Here is a 17347-nt window from a genome sequence, read left to right as displayed (position 1 = left end):
GATTTGGCACTGTCAGCAGCTCTTTCTAGATTTCTCTGAACAAAAGCAAATGCATCTTGTAAATGCTTCCTCAGTTCATCAATGTATTCATGAACTGTGGATGCACTCACAAGTGTCTGCTCATGTGTTCTGTATAGCAGGTGTTATGGCAACACCATTTTCCTACCTGTCAAGACCTCATGGGGGCTAATACCTGTTGCTTTGGCAGGAGTTGATCTGATTGCCATCAAAACCAAAGGTAAACGTAAATCCCAGCTGGAACCTGCTTCTGCCACAAATTTCTTTACTATGTCCATAACAGACCTATTGCCCCGTTCAACTCCACCTGAAGAAGCCGCCCGATATGCAATATGTAGTTTTCTTTTCACACCCAGTATTTGCCATACCTTACTCATTAGAGCACTAGTGAAATGACTTCCTCTATCTGATTCAATTCTTTGTGGCAACCCAAACCTTGAAAACACATGATTCCCTAGCAATGTGACTGCTGTTTGCGCACTACAATCTGGTGCAGGAATACACTCAATCCATTTCGACATCAAACACACCACACTTAAAATGTAACGGTTCCCTCTGCTCGACCTCTTCACAGGCCCTACATAGTCTATTTGCAAATCTGACCATGGAAGAGTTAGGCCTCTTTTCATTAGTGGGGCTCTATGCATTGGTGAAGCAGGTTTAAATTGGGTGCATACTAGACATCCTCTAGTATATAATTCTACATCTTGGGACATATGTGGCCAATAAGCATAATCTTTTAGTATTTTCAATGTTTTCTGTGAACCTCTGTGGCCTGCAGTGATAGCATCATGTGCATGGTGTAGCATTAACCCTCTGAATGAAAGGGGTACCACCCATTGTCAATCTGGAAAAGTGAATACCCTTCATTTGAATGACAGACGTAACTTGATGGCCGAAGGCCAACCGTCTTATGCGCAGAATTATAGAAATACAGACTGCTATTCTTGACCAACAAGCGGCCATTTTAAACGTAGCAAGAATCGACATTTTGCTTGTTAACCATTGCTCATTGCTTTCTGTCTAAACTGCTTTGCAGCTTGCAATTCTTGCGAATTCTGCTTACTCTGCTCAACTGTTAACATTGTTGTCTGAATATGAAAGGGCAAGGTCGCGGGACTGAGGAGTTCGTTGAAACTCCTCATGATTAGCCCAGAAAGGAATGCCCACGCTCACTCTCTGTAGCCTTGAGGGGGAGCTGCAGGGCATTTAATCATATCACAGCTGCCAGCCAGTCTCGTACTGTGGTAGAATATGTTAGAATAAAACAGCTAAAGGCTTGAATTATGCTCTCCTTACGGCCCCCTTCGCAAAACCCTTTAGAGCGTGTCAGCTCCCAGGACACGAATAGTACCTCATAGATAGCAAAGCTTGGAATGTGGCTCTTCCCCCGTATGCAGCTTGCTTCCAAGAACAGAACCACCGTGTTCTGTTCAACAACTAAAAGATGCCTCTGCACTTTCTAATTGCACATTGTTACTAGAATAGACATCGAAAGTGTCATAATTGTCATACCCGTCGGAAATGTCCATCGTCATCCCGAGTTCAAAGAAACTTAATAAAGGGGGGTGTTAAACATGACATAGTTGATTGTATGATATGCATTTTGTATATATGTAACTGATGTACGTAATTCGCTCTCTTGCGTCCCTCAAGGTCTAGAAAACTCACGTCACGGGACGTGAGACCACAGTTGGTCAATTGGGACTATTTTTGCTTGCAATAAACCATAGCATTGGGAATTTGAACCTCATGTCTGGCGCATCTTTTCGTGTATGGTTATTGCCTTATTTCCATATCGTGAGGGACCCCTATGGGCCCCTTTCAAGATGGCGCCCGAATAGGGACCCTCCCCCACTTGCCCCATTGTATACGTTGTAACGGAGTAAAGGCAGAAGAACGGCGAGGACGGGACGATCGAGCCAGGATCAAGAGGTGTACGGGGCGCCCTGTAGAAGTGAGGAGAGAATCCTTCTGCAGATCTGCACACATCTGATCCCTGATCGACGTACCGGGCCAGAAGGCAAAGGAGGCGAGGGTCCCGAGACGAGGCATAAGCCAGAGAAGCGCAGACACGACGTTGGGAGAGGTTGCGTTAAGACAGGCGACTTGTTTTATCAGGTGAGTCATTCCCCGATTCAAACAAAAACCTGATTTTTGGTAGAGTGTTGATTTTGCAAATTCAAACGTCCAGGTAAAGGTTAGCTAACCAAAGGGGAAGGTTAAAAAGATGCCTGGAGTACTGTCCACCTTAGCAGGGCTTTTCCGCTGCAGTAGACAGTCCTTGGAATATGGCCAAAGTGCACCGTCTGGGGGAACGGCGGCTTATGACATGTATGCAAAATATGGTGTGGGTGCGATAATATTTTGTGAAATTTGGCATAGGCAAACTAGAAAGCAACAATACTATCAGTGGCCGATTAATGGTAGTTTTGAGATGAGGATAGATAACCCAGAAAGGGTGCTGATTAGGAAAAAAGCGCGGCCCGCAGCTTTTGAGACTGTCAAAGATTGGAGGAGGGAAGCAATGCTCCGACTTAGGAGTAGAAACAAGCATGCGCGTAGGCACAAATCGAAGCTTGAGTTAGCAGAAGAAAAGGAGGAGGAGGAGTGGACGGCAAGTCTAATACAGGAAGGGAGACGTGAGCAAATGAACATAGAAGGAGTACACCCGCAGCGGGAACTACACATATCAGACGAATTAATGGAACATTTGCTAACTAATACGGGTCGAGGCCCAAAACCAGAATCGAAACTAAACACGCCAGTAGTGACTGCGCAGGCCCAACCAGTAGCTCTCATACCCCCTCCCAAAGCCCAAGCACTTCCTCTCACGCAAGCATTAACCCAAGCCCCACCCACAGCTGGAGCCCTCCCACAAGCGCAGACCACAGACGCACAATTTCCCAGCACCCAGGAAGGCCCTTCACAGATGCCACCTGTGTCACTTGTCCCATCCGCACCTCCCGCTCCAGAGACAGATTCAGCACCATCCGCCCCTCCCGAAGTCGAAATTGAGACCGGGGAGGCGAGAGGCGAGAGGTGGGGCTGAAGGAACAGGATTTGGACGGGTAACTCGAAGCGCGATCAGCAAAGAAAGAAAGATTGAATTACAGCAAGAGGCAGAAAGGTACATAGAAGGAAACGATGGGACGGCAGCATTGGCCTCATTGTATGGGTACCGAAGAAGCAACGAGAGACAGGTAGTTTTGAATGCATGGGGGAAATTTTGGTGGGAGAATGGAAAAAGATACTTGGGAATCTACCGCCACAACGATTGTTAGATTTGAATAAGTTAGCACGCAGTGAGCAAAGAGATGAGGATGTAAGAAAACATGTGTACAAACTCATTGAACTGAAAAATGAAATGGAAGATAGATATGCTGAAATGTTTGCTACACCTGAATATAGTAGTGAGTGTATTAAGAAAGGTAGGAAGGAGGCGTCGAGGTTGTATATGCAAAAATCATGGCCCCCGAGTTTTTTCAGGTGGTGCAAAGCATTTTCCGGTACTGGGACAAATAGGTGATAAACAAAGATTGCAGGCATGGGTGGGGGAAACAATGCGATGGATGTCGAACAAAAGAACGTCAGTGAAGGAAGTAAGTGAGATATGTAATGGGTACCCATTGGAGATGAGAAAAGAAGCGATGCGAACGATAGTAGGAGTGTTACTGCAGCAGGTCATTGGATACAATAGAGGTAGAGGAAATGCACAAGGCAGGGGAAATTTGAATAATATGCACAGGATGTCATTGGGATTAAATCAATGTGCGTACTGTAAGGAGGAAGGACACTGGCGAGTGCAATGTCCGCACCTACAGAATAGAGGTGGGTTTGGCCAGAGAAGGTCTCATAGAGGACATCAGGGGTCAAATGGCCCAAGCAGAAATAGCATGCAGCAGCAACAGGGATATACCAATGGAGGTACTCAAAACCAATCCTATGGTAAAAACCAAGCGCAACAGAACCAGGCATTGAACCAAAGTGTTCCAAACCAAAATCAGGGCGGGCAGGGCCAACAGAGAAATGATCAGAGTGGAGGACACCGAGGGGGAAATGGGAATATTTTTGATACACAGCCAAACACGTATTATAGCAGCAGCGGTGACTACACATCGGACGATGTGTTATTTTTGCAATAGGACAGCCCACGGCAGGGGTCGGAACCAGTGTCTATTCCCGTGAATCAGAGAGGTCCCTATGTAGAAATGAGAGTCGGGAATAAGGAGCACTGTTTCCTTGTAGATACAGGGGCGCAGAAGTGTTCGATAGACCACCACTTGGTTCCGGAGATCCCACTGTCGGGGCAAAAGAATGTTTCTGTAAGGTTCGTAGGTACACCAGTAATTAACGTCCGAAGCTGTCCCAATTACAATAGGACCATTTACGGAACAATGTCCATTTCTTCTGACAGAAAATTGTGGGGAGAACTTGCTAGGATTACATTTGTTGAGAAAATTGGGGGCAGTTATACATTTTACGGCAGATGGGGTGTTCCTCACGATGTGGCCTCACGATGCACCGGTGAGGGAATTTATGTCAAAAGCGTTACCAGAAGAGCTAAGTAGAGTACCAACCTGTCTGTGGGCAATGCATGATAACGATGTAGGATGCTTGAAAATAGAGCCAGCAAAAATAACTTTGAAAGAAGGTGTTACATAACCACGAATTCCCCAGTATAAAATTTCTGTTGAAGGTGAGAAGGGCTTAAAAAGTATTGTTACTGACCTGGTGTGATTGGGGGTGGTTGAAGAAATTGCAGGTAGCACGTGCAACAGCCCGATTCTTCCAGTTTACAAGAAAGGAAGCAATGAAGTACCATATCGTTTCATAACTGATCTGCGCGCATTGAACAAAGTGGTAGACCCACAATTCCCTTTGGTCCCAGATGTCACAACAATACTGACAATGATACCGACCACTGCAGAATATTTTATTGTAGTTGATTTGAAGAATGCGTCTTTAGCATTCCAGTGGATAAAAGCAGTAGATATCTGTTCGCGTTCACTCTAGGAGGTCGATCTTTCACATTCACGCGCATTCCACAAGGATACACAGAAAGCCCAAGCATTTACAGCAGAGCGCTAAAAGAGCAGCTAGACATGTTAGAATTACCTGAAGGTTGCGTACTCTTGCAGTACATAGATGACTTATTACTAGCTGCTGACACGAAAGAGATCTGCAAAGAAAGTACAATATTACTATTGACACACCTAGCGACCCATGGTCACAAGGCAAGTTTGAAGAAATTCCAGTAAAATCAAAAGGAGGTGTCTAATTTGGGTTACCTACTTTCGAAAGAAGGGAGAAGATTAACACCAGAACGCATAGAAAGTATTTCTAGTATGCCTATTCCAAAAACTCAAAAAGGAGTGAGAGCTGTAATAGGCATGGCCTCTTATTGTCGGCAGTGGATCAGTAATTTTGCGTTGATTGTGAAGCCGATGATAAAGTTAACTAAAAAGGATGCAGAGATGCCTTTACAGTGGGATGAGGAATGTCAGAAAGCGTTTGAGCAATTGAAAGCTGCATTGTGTGCTGCGCCAGTTTTAGGCACTCCTAACTATAAAAAGATCTTTAGACTATTTGTGAGCGAGAGTGAAGGATGTGCATTGGCGGTTTTGACACAGGAACAAGGTGGAAGAAATAGGCCGTGCGGCTATTATTCTTCCGCGCTGGCCCTGTAGCGCGCGCACTACCATGATGTTTGCGATCCGTCGCAGCGGCTGCTGCGTCAGTGAAACAAACGGAAGGAATGGTATTGGGGCACACTTTAATTCTGATGGTGCCACATGCATAGACGTTCTATTAAACAGAACACAGACGCAACAACTCACCTCTGCTAGACTAACAAGATATGAGCTCATCTTGTTTGCACCCCACATCCAAATTATGAGGTGTAGCGCATTGAAACCTGCAGAATTAATGCCACTGCCCATAGCAAAAAATTGGTGACAACGAATCACCACCCCATGATTGTTTAATGGTCACTGAAGAAGAAACAAAGGGAAGAGTTGACTTGAGCGACATCCCACAGAAACAGCCAGATGGGGAGTTGTTTTGTGACGGCTCTTGTTTTAAATTACCTGATGGCACATCAACGGCCGCATATGCAATTACTACCCTAGAGAGTGTTGTGGAAAGCAGAAGAATCCCCTACAATTCGGCACAAGCTGCAGAAATAATAGCACTGACCCGAGCCTGTGAACTCTCTGAGAATTTGAATGTGAACATTTATACTGACAGTCAGTACGCCTTTGGCGTGGTTCAGAACTTTGGCCGACTCTGGGCTGAGAGGGGTTTCTTGACATCACATGGGGCCAGGATTCAGCATGGGCCTTTGATTGTGCGATTGTTGTCTGCACTCACGTTTCCAAAGTGCCTACCTATAGTGAAATGCGAGGCGCATAAAAAAGTAACATGTAAAGTGGGAGAGGGAAACACATTTGCAGATAGGATTGCGAAGCAAACAGCCACAGATTTGGGAAATAAAATGATGACAGTACAGACTGAGGAAGTACCTTGTATGATAGAGAATGGAGTTGCCACAGTCAAAGAAATGCAGGCTGAGGCCACGACCGAAGAGATTCAGGGGTGGGCTCTGCTGAGTTAGATTTGGAAGGATGTTGGGTGGACAAGGAAACAAAGAACTGGATGTTGCCAAATTGTTACGTGACCGCAATGGTTACGATGGCGCATAGCCCTACCCACATTTGCGCGAAGAACATGGTACAGCATTTATCCACAGTATGGAAAAATGAGCACATAAAAAAGAATGCAGAAAGGCTAGTGCACAATTGTATTACGTGCCTGCAACACAATGTAGCGAAAGGAACCGTGACTCCAGTAGGTAGTTTTGGCCCACCCTCTATGCCATTTGAGGTGATCCATTTTGATTTCATAGAAATGGAAAGGTGCCAGAACTACAAATATGTGTTAGTGGTGATTTGTGCATTTAGCAAGTGGGTGGAGGCATATCCTTTAAAAGACTGCACTGCCATGTCAACGGCAAAAGTAATGTTGAAAGAGTATTTCTCCCGGTTCGGGTTGCCCCATGTCCTGTGGTCAGACAACGTCCCACACTTTGTGGGCGCAGTAGTACTACAGATCTGTGCAGGTCTACAGATAGAGAAACGATTCCACAGTTCCAGGCATCCCAGTTCTGCCGGGCTTGTTGAGAGACATAACGGTATCTTAAAGTCAAAGATAGCTAAGATCTGTGCTGGGAGCAAGTTGAGCTGAGTGGATGCATTACCCCTAGCGCTATTGTGCATGTGCACATCTGTGCAGGCTAAAACTGGGCTCTCCCCCTATGAAATTATAATGGGGAGACCGGCAAATGTATGGTGCACACCGCAGCCCAAAAGATTATGTGAGATCGAGCATCCTATGTTAAGCACGTACTGTGGCCTTTTAATGTAGAAGTTGCGTTTCATTCATCACAAGTGCAGGAGGCGTTACCAGTGCGATACACCGGACCGGGGCACTCGCTGGAGCCTGGCAGCTGGGTCCTGATAAAGAACTTTGAGCGGAAGACAGCATTAGCACCCAGGTGGCGCGGCCCCTACCAAGTACTTTTGGCGACGCAAACGGCCATTCGAGTGGACGGACGGAAGGCATGGATCCATGCGACACATGCCAAAAGATTCCCTGGACTGCTGACAACTTCCGACAACCAGAGAAAGGAAACGGTCTCGGAAACTAAAGAAACTGTTGCCAGTCCACTGCCACAGCATCAGCCTGAGCGAGAAGTGAAAGATGAAACAAAGCCCAAGCGAGAAGTGAAACTCAAAACAGAGCCTGAGGAGGTTGCCAGTAAGGGGAAAGGGCGAAAAGTGCCCCAACGTTGCTCAGCAGAAACAACATCACTGCCGAGCGACACAATCCCAGCATTGCAAACACGAGCAGAAACAACGCGTATACCCCTTTGACGCCCGCCAGTCTCTGCAAACGCACCAAAGCCAAAGAAATAAACTACATCATTGCCACGGCGCTCATCGCTACCCATCATTGTGCCACAGGCGGACACTGAGCCTGATACTGGAAGTGCAACAGCACTATTCACTGATCATACAATACCAGGAGTGAAACGGTATAATTTGCGGCCTCGACAGGCAAAGTGATCCGCAGATCTTTGGTGCTTTTCTTTTGCCTTTGGTTCCACTCACGGACGGAGTAGGAGCCAGGGGCGTAGAGGAGTGAAGTGTGAGAGTTGTGCAAGTCGGACAATTCAAGACTCACGGCTCCTCGGTGCGCTTATAAAAGTACATGTGTCAGGAGCCAGAGCAGGACAAGCTGGACGCACATAAGTACTGAGGCTGATAGAGTACATGTGTCCTAAGCCAGAGCGGGACAAGCTGGATGCACATAGTACTCTATCAATAAAGAACTGTTCAGAAATCATCTGAGCAGTGGGAGAAAGAACAACTAATCTTGCTTGGAGTGGATAAGTGATCTAGGCTGTGAAAGGACTGGCAGAATTGAACTGTGATATTTTCGTTGAACTTTTCTGGCATCAAGAACGAGAGACATTTGCGACAAACTTTACCAGCAAGAAGAAGGACGATGAAGAACAAATCAAGACCGGTTTCAGCCTCCTCCTGCACCCCTGCTGAAAAGATGATAGTTTTAGAGACTGTAAATTTAGGGAAAAAGCATGGTAAAAGGAATAAGGTACTGATTTGGACATTGGTCCTGTGTTTCTTAAGTATGATAGTACCAACAATAACAGCTATTACACTATGCTTCCTGGAGTCCGCGCACCCATTAGAAACACTTTTGCCAAAAGCAGCTACTGAAAGCCCGGTTCATGTAATCACTGGTACTTTGCCCCCAATGGAAGAAAGACATAGAGAAGGATATGGCAACAATACATTATTGCTCATCATGAACATGACCCATGCGGTTTTAAAGAAAAAAGATTGCTGGGTTTGTGCCGATTTACCACAGCACGGTGGGAAAGGGATAGGCTGGTATGTACAACCGTTACCATTGGTTTATTCATGTGAAGTATCGTTGAGTGCAATGTTCTTTGGGAAATGGAACAAGAGTAATACGGGTCAGCTAGATGAGACCAATATGAATGAATTTGAGGAAGTGATCATGAGACCTGTGGGTTGTTCCATATTCCACAAAGCTCGCATGTTTTCACCAGATCCCATGAGGAAGAATACACGAAAGACAACAAGACTAGATAGATTACATAGGCAGAATAGACCAACCCCGCCAGCAGAAGTAGGAACGTTTAGCAACTGCCTGAACACATTGGTTTTAAAGCACAAAATAGAACCTGTGTACGTAGGGGACCCTGTTTACTTTATATGTGGGGAAAAAGCATATCCATGGTTACCTAGGAACTGGGGAGGTACATGCTACCTAGGTCTACTGTTTCCAGGAGTGTTCCTCTTGGAAACAGCAGAAGTAGCCAGACGAACAAAAGGTAGAACTCAAAGGAGTAGCGAGGATGGAATGATAGCAATAGATATAGCCAAATCATTTATACCATTCTTGTCCCAAATAGAAAATTCCTACAATATAAGAAAACTGTCTAGAATATTAAAAAATACAATAGACTCAACAATGGATGTTTTATTAAATATGACGTTAGAAGAGAAAGGAATAAGACTAATGGCACTACAAAAAAGGATCGCTCTCGATATAATATTAGTTGATCGTGGGGGAGTTTGCAAACTCGTAAAAACTGCATGCTGTGTGTATATAGATGATTACTCCCCTACGATATTTAAAGCAATCTGGAAATTACATGTCCTAAGTTCCACACTCTCTACTGAAGAAGGGGGTTGGGGGATAGGATCCTGGTTGTGGGGATTGTTGCGGTCCTGGGGATGGAAGTTAATTTTGATACTAATGGTGGTACTTGGTATATTCATAACATGTTGCTGTTGCATACAATGCTTACCAATAGTTTACACTGAAATAACTGATGGATGTACGAAGGGATGTATGCACATGGTGTTGAGAGGAAAACAAACGCATGGCCGAAATAACAGAGACACTGATGAAACAACAACAGTAAATCAATTCATGGCTATAGACATTAATGATGAAGATGATGCTCATGATAGCATGAAAGGTTCAGACATAGCTACCCCAGACTTATCCACATCGGAGGAGGATACAATGAATGAATAAGATGTTTGGCATACGGCCAAAAGGAGGGTTTGTCAATCTGGAAAAGTGAATACCCTTCATTTGAATGACAGACGTAACTTGATGGCCGAAGGCCAACCGTTTTATGCACAGAATTATAGAAATACAGACTGCTATGCTTGACCAACAAGCGGCCATTTTAAACGTAGCAAGAATCGCCATTTTGCTTGTTAACCATTGCTCATTGCTTTCTGTCTAAACTGCTTTGGAGCTTGCAATTCTTGCGAATTCTGCTTACTCTGCTCAACTGTTAACATTGTTGTCTGAATATGAAAGGGCAAGGTCGCGGGACTGAGGAGTTTGTTGAAACTCCTCATGAGTAGCCCAGAAAGGAATACCCACGCTCACTCTCTGTAGCCTTGAGGGAGAGCTGCAGGGCATTTAATCATTTCACAGCTGCCAGCCAGTCTCGTACTGTGGTAAAATATGTTAGAATAAAACAGCTAAAGGCTTGAATTATGCTCTCCCTACGGCCCCCCTTCGCAAAACCCTTTAGAGCGTGTCGGCTCCCAGGACACAAATAGTACCTCATAGATAGCAAAGCTTGGAATGTGGCTCTTCCCCCGTGTGCAGCTTGCTTCCAAGAACAGAACCACCGTGTTCTGTTCAACAACTAAAAGATGCCTCCGCACTTTCTAATTGCACATTGTTACTAGAATAGACATTGAAAGTGTCATAATGTCATACCCGTCGGAAATGTCCATCATCATCCCGAGTTCAAAGAAACTTAATAAAGGGGGGTGTTAAACATGACATAGCTGATTGTATGATATGCATTTTGTATATATGTAACTGATGTACGCAATTCGCTCTCTTGCGTCCCTCGAGGTCTAGAAAACTCACGTCGCGGGGTGTCAGACCACAGTTGGCCAATTGGGACTATTTTTGCTTGTAATAAACCCTAGCATTGGGAATTTGAACCTCGTGTCTGGCGCATCTTTTTGTGTAAGGTTATTGCCTTGTTTCCATATCGCGAGGGACCCCTAGGGGCCCCTTTCACCATTGTATCTGTCCTGTTATGGACTCTCTAACCATGAGTCCATCCTGTAATCTAATTCGTTTTTTATTTTTTAATAGCACCCTCAATTCTTCTTTTCCCACACAATCATTTTCTGTTAAAGGATTTTGTTCAGGATCAAGCAAATGATTAAAATAGATTCCCAAAATTCGATCATTCTTTTGTGCCTCAATCAAATCTTGGTCTGGTGTATTGTAACTCCATTGTACCACTGGTTGCTTTGTCTCCTTTGGTGCTTTAGAACGTGTTACTGCATCAATCTGTATTTCACCCAGTAAATGTTCAATAGGTAGTAATTCTCCCATCACAGCCCCAATTTTAGCCAGGTGATCTGCCTTATCATTTCCCTCCTTATCCTCTCCTGGAGTTTTTAAATGCCAACGAATTTTTCTCCAGTATATTGTCAAATCATTTTCTGACACCAATTTATCTATGGCCTGTATCATTTTCCCATGTTTACGTGGCTTTTTGTTGTATGTAATCATGCCTCTCGCTTTCCAGCCAGGTAAATATTCCACAAAACTTTTTTGTGCATAGTCAGAATCAGTCACTAGGACAATTTCACTGAATTTATTATCAACTGAAATAGCAATTGCTTTATAAATGGCTGCCAATTCCGCTACTTGACTGCTCCTAGCTCCAATTCTCATCCCTATGCTGGGGATGCCTTCACATTTCAACCAGACATTTCCTATTCCTGACACTAATTGTTTATTACTGTCATTTTCAATGTGAAAAGCACAACCATCAACATATACAGTTGGCAGCTCCTTGCATGTCTTTTCATCAAAAGCTTTGTGTGATGATTGTTCAAATTCCTGTAAATTAGGTTCCACTTCCAGTTCGTTTGATACTTGTTCAGCTGTACAGTCATGTAAATCTGCTAAACCTTGAGCGATTGGGCTCTTTTTATTTTGTCCATATCTCACTTCTACGGGAAAACCCTGTAATGCCAGCGTCCATGAAGTGATTCTGGACTGCGCTAGATTACCTGACCTAATTCTTTTACTCTCTAAAAATTGCAAAGGTTGATGATTTGTTTCAATGATCACCTTTTCTCCCTGAACAATGGGGCGGAAATGCTGTAGCACCCACAAAGTGGTTAATAGGGCCTTTTCACATTCATTGAATTTCATTTCAACTTGGGAAAATGCCTTACTTGCATAGGCAATGGTTTTGTGATTCAAATCATGTTTTTGCGATAATGCTGTTGACATACAATGTTCAGAGAAACCTATTTCTATAAGGAAATCCCTATCCTTTATGGGGTATGCTAAACATGGTGCCTTTACAAGACATTCCTTCAGTTTGGCTACTGCCTCAGACTGCTCTTTTTCCCATATCCAGGCTGTATTCAGTTTTAGCAGTTTAGTTAATGGTTGAGTGATTTCAGCATAATTTTCAATGAACTTTCTGTTATAGCCTGTCATTCCTAATAAACTTTTTACCCCTTTCACATTTTTAGGGTCTTTTAGTTATTGTATGGCCTCTATTTTCTTCTTTTATGGATTTAGTCCATGTTCAGTTACTTCATGGCCTAGAAAATTCACTTTTTTCTTGCACCATTGTGCTTTTTATAAAGATACTTTGGCGCCTGCTTTCTGCAATTGGCCAAGAACATGTCTTATTTCATCAAAATGGCTTCTCAAGCTTTCATTTTTTATCAGGACATCATACATAAATTATGGTTCCTCTTTCTGCTGCATCGGGCATGGCCTTCCTCAAAAATATTCCAAATTCACTCCCACTATTACCGTACCCGAATGGAGTTCTAACCCATGCGTATTGAGTCCTGTCAAATGTAAAGGAAAATAAATTCTGTATCTCCTCTGCCAATGGCACGCACCAATATCCAGAGGTGAGGTCTAATGTGGTAAACACTTTTGAACCATGTACCTGAGCTAGGCCCTGATCAATGAATGGCAGTGGCCATCTGGACACTGGTACTCTTTTATTTAACTCCCTCAAATCTGCACATAGCCACCATTGACCATTTGGCTTTAACACAACTAAAATGGGCGTGTTGGATGTGCTATGGATAGGCCTGATGATTCCCCGCGATTCTAAATTTTTAATCATCTCTGCCAATGATTCTAAACATGCCATCAGTAGTCTATACTGGCATATAAATACTGGACTTCTGCTACACCCTTCCGGAAGTGTGGCCACATGTAAATTAGTTAGCCCGCAATCATAAGCGTCTTTTGCAAATACATCTTTAAATTCCATAAATATCTTCCTCAAGTAATTTCTATCCTCATCGTTGTCACACGCATCCGCTAATAAGATCTGCTCCTCTACCATTTTGGAAAATTCTGGAAAATGTTCTGGTAGGGGAATCTTGGCGCTTTCCTCTAGTTGTGTGGCTGTGTCTCTTTGTAAAGCTGCCACTTTTACATGTTTTGGCATGTCAGCTTCCATTTCAATGGGCTGATTTTCCATTTCATTTTCACTTAAGTCAAATGTTATACAATTCTCTTGATAACAGCACACTGTCTCACTTGAATCATAAGAGTACACAGAATTAATTTTAAATGTTCCTTTTGGCTGAGAGTCCAGGTATTCTGGCAACTCACCCTTGCCATCTACATACTTTTCAGGGATACTTCCAATCACCATGTTATTTAGATCTGCAGTATAATGTGATTTTTGTATGGCCATTCCTAATGGGGAATTTTCCCCTAAATGAATATCTTGGCAACTTTTATTATTAATCATAATTTTTACAGACCCTTCACCAATATCTACCAATGGAATGTATTCATAATTCAGTCCCTGCTGTTTTATGGATTCATTCAGACACACAAATGCATCAGAATCTTTCATCTGCTGTCCATTTTTGTATTTCAGTGTTATTGCAAACTGTTTGGTAAATGCAGTGATAATAGTATCTTTCCTCATTTTTTAATTCAATTGCATAAGGGACCAGTTGTGCACAGTGATAAACCCTTCTTTTGTCTTCAAATTCAGGTACCGGCCCACCTAGGCGTGACCATATTTTTTGATTAAGAAAATCTAACACCATACACATTCTGTGCATGATGTCATTGCCCATGTAAAAGTCATTTTGTGCTCAACTCACTATCCATACATTATGGTAAATTGTTTTCTGCCCAATACTAATTTTCAGCATGCATCTTCCTGCAATTCGGTTTTCAAAGTCTGGACTGTCCAACCCAGAAACATACTGGTTTTTAATCATAAATTTCGGGATCTCCTCCCTCTCCATTATTTTTTGCAACAATTTCTCATTAATGAAGCTCCTTTCCTGTTCAAGCGCTAAAGTGGCTTTTATTGTTTTAAAACAGTCACTTATACCAACATGAACCCATGGTTGCTCATCTTCCATGTGTATTTCAGCAAGAGAGGTAATGTGTTTTTCTGAACCTGCTTTAGGAGCAATATCCTGTTGCATGTCTTTTCCTTTAAATAAAAACGTAAGGTGCGCTCATCTATGGCAGTCTGCCATTTTTACCTTGGGTCCAAGTATATTTGTACAGGTAGTTTTTCATTGTCGCTCTGCATTTTGTCTTGACACACTAATATAACAGTGACACTAGGTATGCAACTATTCTGTGGATATACCTCCACTGCATCATTTGTTTTGGCAACGGTGTGACATTCATTTATGTTGCTGTTTTGTGATTTTAGTTTCTTAGGTCTCAATGGTTTTTTGGTTAAGGACCACAGCACTCCATTTACCCCATCTATGAGAGGAGACAATCTTTTCCGGCAATCTGTCCCCATCAGAAATGGAATTTCACAAAGAGATGTGATCAATACCTCTTGTTTCATTCTGTGTTTTCCTATTTTTATGTCAACCTCATTTATACCTATAATGGGCACCTCCTCCCCGTTGAAGTTATGCACTGGACCTTGATTTTCCTTCACTGTGATCTGATTCTGTGGGGATCTCCCTTCATTGATACGCTTTACCAGCTCCTTAGACATAATTTTGGCCTGCGCGCCAGTGTCAATCATTGCAAATGTTTGGCATTTTTCTTCTACAGTGATGGGAGCATAATACCTGTCTTCAACTTCCTCTAACACACATAAGAAGTGTGAATTCTTACTGATTTCGGGCTCACCTTTCTCCGGCCTTTTTCACTTTTGGCTAAACACATTGGTAAATGGAAAGACATTTTTCCCTCCTTTTTGTCCATTTCTGCGCGATAGACTTTATTCATTTCTCCATGTTCAGAGGTTTTTTGGAGTGTGGACACTGTTCGCCTATCAATTCAGGTATCATCAGGGGCCACATTACAACCTTCCAACTGAAGATGTGTAACAACATCATCCAGCAATCTGTCATTGTTTAATTCTGTGCATTTGTGATCATTTAGTGTGGTACCAGCCCTTTCAGCCTCTTCAAAAATATGTGGCTCAAAGAATTCTTCAGGTGATTGACCTGTACCCTCCTTTTGAGTATTTCCTTTTTCTGCCTGTGTTGGGTCATTGTTCTGAGTGTCCAGGGAAGAAATTATAGCATCCCCACTTACTCCCTGATTACTGGTATTCCCCATGCATGAGTCATTTTTCTTAAATCTGTCTCTTTGTTCTTTTGGAGTTTCAGGTTCTCTTATTTCATTTGTACAAATCTTCAATGTTTGATTTAGCTCTAGGTTAAACCGTACCTCTCTTTCAGAAGTATTTGCACTTTCTGTTACATATTCACCTACTGGCATTTTCATTTTTAAATCATTAGACATCTCAGAGTCATTATGCGAAATTACATCAGAGCAATCTGTCTTTTCGGCGCTGTAGGTATCCTGAGTACTTAGTCACTTTTCAGAAGCTCCCCGGTCATTGCTATGGCCATCTGCCCCCTCCTTTTATGGCTGTTTTTGTACTGTACAGAGCCTTCCTATTTGTTCAGCCAACATCTTCACTTGGGCCTCGAGACACTGGAATCTTTCCATCTCTCTAGAATCCTCTCTCTGTGGCCTAGATCAATATTGGTTGTTTTCTCCCTGATTGGATCTATTCTGATACCTCTCAGGTGAGTGATTTCTATTGGGATGGTTTCTGAACTCTTGATTCATTTGTGGAGGGGAGCGGGGTGCGCCCATCCTTTGATTATAGTCCCTTGGTGGGGAATCATTGTACTGCCGTGGGGTGTAATTCATGTTCTGTCTCATGTCCTGTCTCTCATGTTGTGGGTACTGGCTCCTATGTTGATTCCCATTATCAGAAAATCGAGCCACATATCGGGGTCCATCCTGATTACCATATATCATGGTGTTGGGATCAAATTTGCTCTGTGTCCCCAATGCCTGGTAGGGACCATCATTTCTTTGATCTTGATTTTGTCTCTGGTTATTGTTCATATTGGGCATATCAGGCCGATAGCCTGCCCGGGGCCTATCTTCTAAATACCTAGGGCTGATGTAGCTCTCCCTATTACTAGGATCATGTGATTGAAACATTGGTGCAGAGTGTGATGACCTTTGTTGATTAATCCTTTGTTCAGGTGCCAAATTATTTTTACCTAGACTTTGAGCAGACTCAAGGGACATTTTGGCTGACCTGATTTCCATCACTGTTGCTGAGGGTTCTTTAGATTTAGGTCTAGTATCTTTCATTTTATCACTTTCTCTACCCTGACAGTAGAGTACCTCATATAGTTTTGTGCTTTGATGCACAATCCACTCAAGGGACTTGTCACGATCAAATTCATGGACCAATTGAGATATGATGTCTTTCTGTAGCCCATAGAAGTAGGCAGTTTTAAATTCATTAGAATTGGGGTCAAACGATACATCAAAGTGAGAAAATGCTCTTTTTAAGTCTTGTAAAAACTGGCGAGGGGATGTATTAGGCCCAGCAGTGATTGTGCAAGCAACTTTCTTTGCCTTCTGTAATGACTGGAAAGGAGAAAAATGACGCCTAATTTCTTTTTCAAACTCTGCCTATGTCATATTCTGCTGTTCATTTAATCCCCTTATGATGCTGGCCGTCGGAGCATCTAAAGTTAAATGAAAATACTGCCTGTACTGTTCCTTAGGGATCTGGAGGGCTTTAAAGATGTCATGAACCGCTTCTAAGTGATCCTCAATGCAGCATTCCCCTCCTTTTTTAAATGGTTTGATCAGGGCTTTAATAGATTTCATTATCTTTATGGGGCTACTTGTTGCAATG

This window comes from Ambystoma mexicanum, chromosome 1p (assembly GCF_040938575.1).
Source record: "Ambystoma mexicanum isolate Mex_15411 chromosome 1p, UKY_AmexF1_1, whole genome shotgun sequence".
Lineage (NCBI taxonomy): Eukaryota > Metazoa > Chordata > Amphibia > Caudata > Ambystomatidae > Ambystoma > Ambystoma mexicanum.
This window is presented reverse-complemented; position numbering follows the sequence as displayed.